The following is a 7,489-nucleotide window of genomic DNA, read 5'->3' on the forward strand; positions in this document are numbered from 1 at the left end:
TAATCCTTTTGAAATTTAATTAAAGGGCACCTACGGCTACCTACGTCTTTTACACATAATGAAAATTACCCCAAACCAATGACCCCGCAGGAGATAATGAGAGGACAAACATGAAATTCGCTTAATTAAGTTTAATTCTGTCATATTCAAATTCGTCGCAAATCAAAGTGCCCGTATCTTAGCAGAGCTTTAGGCTCTACACGATAAAACGTCGTATCTGACTACGAGTCGCCTACTGAAATTCGCCTTTTAGTCTTAGCATTGTAACAGTAGTAGGACTATGGGAAAGTGGAGCGGCTAGTGAATGGAGATGATTATTATTTAGGGTCATTTGTGTCGGACAAAAGCTGGACCGCGCACCCCTTTATTGGCGGAATTGGGTGGCGTGGAGTCGGTTTGTCTAAATTTTAAGCATACCTATTCATTGTAAGTACCTAAATAGGTATTAATATGATTTAAAATAGGTAAAGTTTTGGTTGTCACGTTGTATTATTTATTATTATCTAGTGATTGATAAACCAACGCCAGTTTTATAATACAATTTTTTTTACTTGTTACTTGTAATAAGAGTGTAGCGTAAGTTATATATTAATGTAGTTCATATGTATTTATTAAAAAAAAAATAAGTATCTTTCGAAGTAAAACAAAATAAATAAATCCTTAAGGAATTTTTGTCTGTGGAATGTTTCCGGAATTAAACAAGAATCCAAAGGGATAGTAAAAACTACCAACTGTCTGTACTAGTGATTACTTACTAAATCATATATTATGTATATTTCGATTTATTTACAAAACAGCGTAGCATAGGTACCGTAGACAGTTATTATTAACTAGACGTAAAAAGACGCCACTCTTGGTAGGTAACTACTAAGTATTCAATCCAACACTTTCACTGACTTACTTCTATTTTGTTTAATCTACAGCCACACAATACACTCCATTCTTCTCTGTTGCAAATTTCTCAAAACTCAATGGTCCAGCGAGTGCTATTCATCACGTTTTTTCCTATTTTGCAATTGATCGCCAGCATCAAGCAATTAAGGGGACACGCTCGCCGCATAACTTAAATATTCCCTTTATAATGCAGATTAACGTATTGACTCTTAACCGGGCCTTATTTCGTTGGACCATGATCTGCCAACATAATAGCAGAACAACCCATTCAAAAGTAAACTCTAAACTGTCTTTATAAGGTTCAAATGGAGTCTCTTTTACTTTTTTTAAATTGGTCCTTCGAGCCGGACTTTTGAACTTTTATTTATTTGTGAACAGTTAAATTCTGAACCTTATTATCTGCGTACTAAACGTTTTGAATCAGAATATGTACATTTGTTTTGTGTTATTGTTTTCGGGTTACATATTGATGGCTTCCGTTTTGCTAAAAGGGTGTGATACGCTTTTAGATTGTTTTGCGTTTTAGACTTTTTAAGGTTTTAATGGACCGGACGTTTCATGTGGGTGGATTGTTTAAAATGTGAACTGACCAGTTTCTCTTCTTAATGGTGGGAATGAAGTGCAATACTCATTCTAATTATATCGCTGAAAATATAATTGAGCTACATTGATTAATATTACATTGATTATAAGTATTTGTTGTGCATAGTGTTTCTTTTGTATATGTATTTGTGAAAAAAAAATAGTACACAGAGGCATAGAAAGAATAATTACTTTCTTTTGATGAGTTATGAAACAATTGCTTTCCTTGGAAATTTATGTATGTTATAATCTCTAATTCATTTGTACTAACCAAAGTAAACCGTACTAAATATAACATTACATTACATTTTTATTCAGCATAAGTTCTAAGAAAGTCCAGAATGACCAGGTGTGTTCACGGTCGGTAAGGCACATGGGGGTGCATTCGTTTATGAGTCATCCTTAAGGTCAAAAGGACACGTGGTCACTTTTTCCGTTTTAATTGCTAACACGCGAGCAGATGCACATTGCACCTTTTTTGCATCAAGTTTACCTTAAAAACTGTGAATGAGAATAACGTTACGGTATCTTGAGTTTCTTGAGTATTATACAATATACGTCGCGGACCGTTAGCGTTGTGAATTTTGATGTGATGTGATTACTCTTCTATAATTATACCTTTTTCATTTACCATACACAAAATAAGCACTAGATGTAACACGTTTTTAACGTTTAAGACAGCGTCTAACTCTTTCGTACTAGTATTAGTGAGATTAACCTTTTTATGCTGAAAAAGAAAATATTTACGACATGTATGGTCACTCTACAACAGCATAATTCAGTAAAATATTCCTTCTTTTCTATGTAATAAAGTGTCAAATTTAGTGACATCGGAATCTGGTTACTTTTAAAACATAATATCTCACTCAAATGTAACAATTAGTGTTGTAGAGGTAGGTACTCAAAGTGCTCATAACACTTGAAGAGGTTTCATTTATTCACTATTTGTTAGAGAGAATCAAATTTTCACAACAAAAACTAACAAAGGGAAACAAACTATTAACATTTAGGTACTGTGTGTTTAGGGTTGGACCTGCTCACGACGCCTAAATCAGCCTGCATACTTAAGTTAAAACTTACCGCAAGATAATTTTCTAACACGCTCATACATATAAATTAACAATACTTACTTGACGGTTATTCTATTTGGAATAAAAAATGTTCAATCAATTATTATTAGAAAAACCATGCAGTGCATGAGCAGCTATACCGTGCTGTTAACATCTGTCGCTTAACCTTTGGTAATTAAGAAGCACGTGGCATTTTGCAGTAGCCGCACCTTGCATATCTTAACGCTACCTACGTTAGCTAAGTCAAGGGGAACGAACATTACTAATGACAGTTACACACGACGGGTATAGACATTATCCCCGTGCACTAACTATGCATTCAGATTCTGTAGGCATTGCATTCATATTGTAAAATTACATTAGGTACAAAGAATGGAGTTCTGAACATAAGCTCATTCCCGCGTAATTAACTTATTAATAATAATATAATAAAATATTCCGGCGGTTCCTCTCTCTACGACCCTGACCTAGGCTAGGGCCATGCCCCGCTGCTGCAGCTGGCGGCTAGGGTACCGTTTTAGGTTTTTTGATAATATATTTATAAGAATTTTATATATTTTTGTATGTATCTATTTGTATTTTATTTTTATATTCACATTATAAAATAACCTAATGTATTTGTCCAAATGATATCCAAAGTTTTTAAACTGATATTTACAGATTAATTATTATAAGGTATTCATTTTCCGAATCACGTACATACACATATTACTTATACAATAATAAGTTTATAGGTCATCATATCACATACGATTACATAACTCATATAGTTATGAGTGGAAATTGATAAATTTATTAATATCTGAGCCGGTGTGGTGTAAATTATCTGTTAGTAACTAAGTAGACATGTATAACATCATTACGTGATTATATTTTATCAATGACCAATGAATGATTACATTTTAATAAATAGCATTTGTTTTTTAAATTGTTTCACGTAAGTATTTACAAATTGTCCACTTTTCGTTGGAGCTATGGACACCCTAACTAGTTTTTTTATACATTAAATAATCGAATTTAAACTGTTGTGAGACATACTAACATTAAATCATTTTACGGTTTAGACTCACTTGTTTAAGTCACTCGCGCGACATGTTTCGGAGAGCCTAGGTCGCGGGAGTGACTAAAACAAGTGAGTCTAAACCGTAACATGATTTAACATTAAATAATTATTTTATTAGAATTATACTATTTCATTATATTTGATGTTGTTTCAAAAAATTTAGTCTTTAAACGCAAAAATCATTTTGAATGAATACTACGATTTACGATTACCATTAGCCCTGTTACAAATGACAACTATACCTATACAATTTTTTTATAACATATAATCTATTTATTTATCAAAAATGTAAAATTATAAAAAAACATAAATGACCAACAAGAAGAACACGACGGTAGTACAGGTAGACGGTATGGTTGGTATACATAATTATATAGATAACTACATTTCTGTATTTGCATTACAGCCTTCAAATTGTAATTATAACAACGAATATATCGACCACTTATTCATAATAATAATCTATACTAGCATTTCCCCTAGATCCCATACATAATTTAAAAATAAAACGTTATAAATAAAGTGAAGCTTTTTATAAAGTCAATCGCCTCACAGATCGATCTCAATTTAAACCCCCACCAATCTAGACAAAAATCCCGACAAATGTCAAAATGCAAAACCTGAACATTTCCATGCAATCAGCAATCGTCAACCGTCGGTCGCAATTCACATCGAGCGAGCCAAAGATTTGTAACCCCTGCATCCCAAATTAAATCCACCCGAGAAAATTGTGACAAACGCGATTCGTCATTCGTCCCTTCATTTGCATGATAAAAACTGTAGAAGAACAACTATTTATCAAATGGCAGAACTTCCGGCAGCCATGACAGTAGGCGCGACGTATTTCCGCGCGCCATCTTTGGCTGAACACTGTGTATCCGGTTGAAGGTCTGAAAATGTATAATTTAGCAAGAAGCGACTAGCGCATTAATGCTGACTGGGTATATTAATTAGATTAATATAATACACTTTACATACACTTTCAGGCTAATTCGAATGTACACTAACATCAGAATGATATTTGAATCGTGTTATTTAGTCATCGTGCGTCTCGCCCGCGGCAATACATGTATTACGGATAAGTACGAAATGCACGATGATATGAGTTAGACGTTATTCTGAAATCAGTGCACGTTCAAATTGGCCTGTTTTTCTCTTATAACAATTGATAATTTCGCATGTAACCATTAGATGTGAGCATTGCACTAACGCACGTCAACTAGATTTGTTCAGTAGTGGACATCTTTCGACTGATATGATTTCGATGAATCTAATTAAAATTCATAATAAACAGTAATCATTAATTACTCGTAAAATATTAAGAAAAAGCTATTTCGGCCAAGTTTAAAAAATAGGTTCTGTTCCTTAGATATTCAGTTTATTGAATCTCGTAGAGGTATAGGTACTTTACCTAACTATGCAAATACAGTATTCTACGACTACCCACTTTCGCTTTTCTGGTACGAGTACGTACTGTCGTTTCCAGCGTAACTGCATCCGAGCCAACCTCACTGATTGGGGAGTGATCTCTATTTAGATAATTTACTGGTGCTCTCGCGATGAAATATTCGGGGCATTCTGCTCATCCCCGCTGATGTTATTAGCGTGATGTCTCGCTCCATCTTGTTTACAACCTGGAAATATTTTGGCCATCTTGTAATGAAAACGTTTTGATACATATGTTTCTATAACTGTAGTAACTTTATTTTTTTGTAATTTTATTTTACCATTTTTCCATGATTGATTTATGTATATACATAAATACAAATAAATTAAATAAATGCAATGCAATGCAAATGTAAATGTAAATGTAAATTGCAGCTTTTTAGCATTAAAGATCACGTAGCAAAGCCGCAGACGGACAGACAGACGGACATGGCGAAACTATTATAGGGGTTCATAGTTGACTACGGAACCCTAAAAATATTTTAGCGGATACTACTTAGAATACATGTTCTTATGAAAATACTGGAACATTTTGAGTATTAGGTAATTACACCTACATTTTCATAATGGCTCCTTTACACGATGGCCCAGCGTAGGCCAGTCCAAGGGACACATTTATGCGTTAGAGGGAGCAAGTAATATTGCTATCTCATTCCACCGCATAGCTGCATCCCTTAGACTGGCCTACGCTGGGCCATCGTGTAGAGGAGCCATAAGGTGTCGTGCAGTGCACATAACGCTCGCGGCGGCGCAAGACATATTATGTACCTACACTACACCTACTAAGTAACTCAGTGAAAGGTAAGTAGTCCGAAATTTCGCCCATCACAATACCCCTTCGATAGCTCAGTTGGTAGAGCGGTGGACTGTAGTTGGCTAAAGACGGTAATCCATAGGTCGCTGGTTCAAATCCGGCTCGAAGGATCGTGAAAATTAATAATATTTTTTTTGTCTTTTCATTATCGTTGTTTAAATTTTTTTAGTTCATGTTTCTTATCTTAATCGATTTAAATGATAAGGGTAAAATTAGGACCCTATTACTAAGACTACGCTGTCCGTCTGTCCGTCTGTCTGTCTGTCACCAGGCTGTATCTCATGAACCGTGATAGCTAGACAGTGGAAATTTTCACAGATGATGTATTTCTGTTGCCGCTATAGCAACAAATACTAAAAAACCAGCCAAGTGCGAGTCGGACTCGCGTTCCAAGGGTTCCGTACATTAAAAAATTTAAACAATGTATTTTTTATTAAAAAACCCGTAGGGGTCGGATCAAAAACTAAGTAATGAAGTCCGACTCGCGCTTGACTGCACATTTCTAATAGGTTTTCCTGTGATCTATAGGTAAAGATCTATTTTGTGTATTTTTTTCATAATTTTTGACCCAGTAGTTTCGGAAATAAAAGGGGGGAATGGTCATTTTTTGCCTATTTTCTTAAATAAATCCTAAACTGTTTATCCTAAAATAATAAAAAACATATATTTGAGATTCTCACGATAAGCTCTTTCATTTGATATGTAACACGATATAGGTTTAGAAACTTTATTTTTTAAATTTCTCATTTACCCCCCAAAAGTGGCCCCCGTGTTTAAAATTCATTTGTTAACGTTAAATGACCGTCTTTGGGCAGCGGCGGCTGGTGATTCTATATTATGGGTGTTCACTATCACAGTAAAAAACAACACATTGAATTAACCGACACAAAATACGGTCATTGAACTCTCTTATAGAATTTCGCTATTACGAATATCTTGACGACCGATAGACGCTAACTGCAGTTCATTTTACAAATGGATTCTAGGTTGTGAATGTTGTTTTCAAATTTTATGGAAATATGTGCTAAATTGTTAACACATCGGTTTCGGTCCAAGCAAACTCACCGCACAGCCGTCGCCCGGCCCGCCCGCGCCCGCTCCAAACAAGACATATACTTAGGTACATACATGTACTTAGGTAGGTAACACGATAAACTAAAACACCTAGTTACTTTTATCACAGCGACATAACACAACCACGGTGTTTTTTCATATTGATCTTATTTAATGACATATAAGTTTTTGTTTTTGACGAACATTGTTACGAAAGTTCAAGGTTTTCCTTTTATATTGAACTCGAGTCGATTTTGTAAACTTTTTTCACATTCTCCCGTTAAATTCATTCATTTTAAACACCTCACAACAAACAAATTATGTGCAGTTACTGCTTAAACTCTTGGTTAATTATTTATAATAAAAAAATGCCAAAATTCCATTCACGCGCGTACTTTAAAATTGACTACTAACTAAGGTCTGTTTACAAACAAGTGACAATATGGCGCACACAATGCGCGCGCATTCGACGAGAGGGCGCAAGGTCAAACGGGCTACGGAGCGCCGCTCCAATTTTACCTCTTTCTTCATAGAAAATCTTCTGTTTCACGTGCGGAACTGTAGCGA

The 7,489-nt window shown here is 34.9% G+C and overlaps 1 non-coding gene across 1 annotated transcript; it reads left to right on the forward strand.

Annotated features, from left to right (window-relative positions):
* The first annotated feature begins 5,890 nt into the window (after positions 1–5,890).
* Positions 5,891–5,979, forward strand: Trnay-gua (transfer RNA tyrosine (anticodon GUA)). Its single transcript is given in 2 exon segments — positions 5,891–5,927; positions 5,944–5,979. It is a non-coding gene; the product is annotated as a tRNA-Tyr (tRNA).
* Positions 5,980–7,489: the final 1,510 nt, after the last annotated feature.

The sequence above is a fragment of the Cydia strobilella genome, chromosome 1 (genome assembly GCF_947568885.1).
Source record: "Cydia strobilella chromosome 1, ilCydStro3.1, whole genome shotgun sequence".
Classification (NCBI taxonomy): domain Eukaryota; kingdom Metazoa; phylum Arthropoda; class Insecta; order Lepidoptera; family Tortricidae; genus Cydia; species Cydia strobilella.